Source organism: Pollicipes pollicipes, unplaced genomic scaffold (assembly GCF_011947565.3).
Source record: "Pollicipes pollicipes isolate AB1234 unplaced genomic scaffold, Ppol_2.1 Scaffold_206;HRSCAF=234_pilon_pilon_pilon, whole genome shotgun sequence".
Taxonomy (NCBI): Eukaryota; Metazoa; Arthropoda; class Thecostraca; order Pollicipedomorpha; family Pollicipedidae; genus Pollicipes; species Pollicipes pollicipes.
In genome coordinates, this window is record NW_023596042.1 from 27,386 (window position 1) to 28,045 (window position 660).

Consider the following 660-nt stretch of genomic DNA (forward strand, 5'->3'; position numbering starts at 1 on the left):
GAACTGGCTCTCGAGCGGCGCGCGGCGAGCTCCAGCGGCGGCTCGGCGGCGCTGAGTCAGCTGACTGGCGTGTGACGTCACCGGTCGCCCGGGGCACGCGGCGAGGTGTGACCGGATGCAGGAAACGGCGCGGTCGCCTGCAACGATGATGGCCGGCGGCGGGCGCCCGGGCCGCGGCCGGTGGGCTAACGGACAGCAACACCTCGCCAAACACCTGGCGGCCGGCGCGGCCACACAGAGCAGACAGCGCGGGGAGCGCGTGCAGACGCGGCTGCGTGGGGAGTTGCGCCGCCGACGAGCGCAAAAACAACGATTGGCTATTACTCTCAATGTTTCGCGTCGTATGGTATGACGCAGGGTGCGCAGCGCAGCGGCGGTCGCTGGGTTCGTGGAGCGGCCGTGACGTGACGAAGGCTGGAATGTTGCGAGATGCGCGCGGTCTGTCTGTGCACTGAGAGGTGGGATGTGAGGCACTAAGACCGCGATAGGTTTGCTTTGGACCACGAGTCTGGACTTAAGGCCTGTTGGTTTATTCTCCGACCGTCCGGCGCAGTCACCAGTCATTCAGCGGTCTGGCAAGGCTGGCGGCACATTAATATGAGCAAACAAATCTTTGCATAGCATATAGAGTCATGTGTCTAATGATGGCAGGGAAAGCCA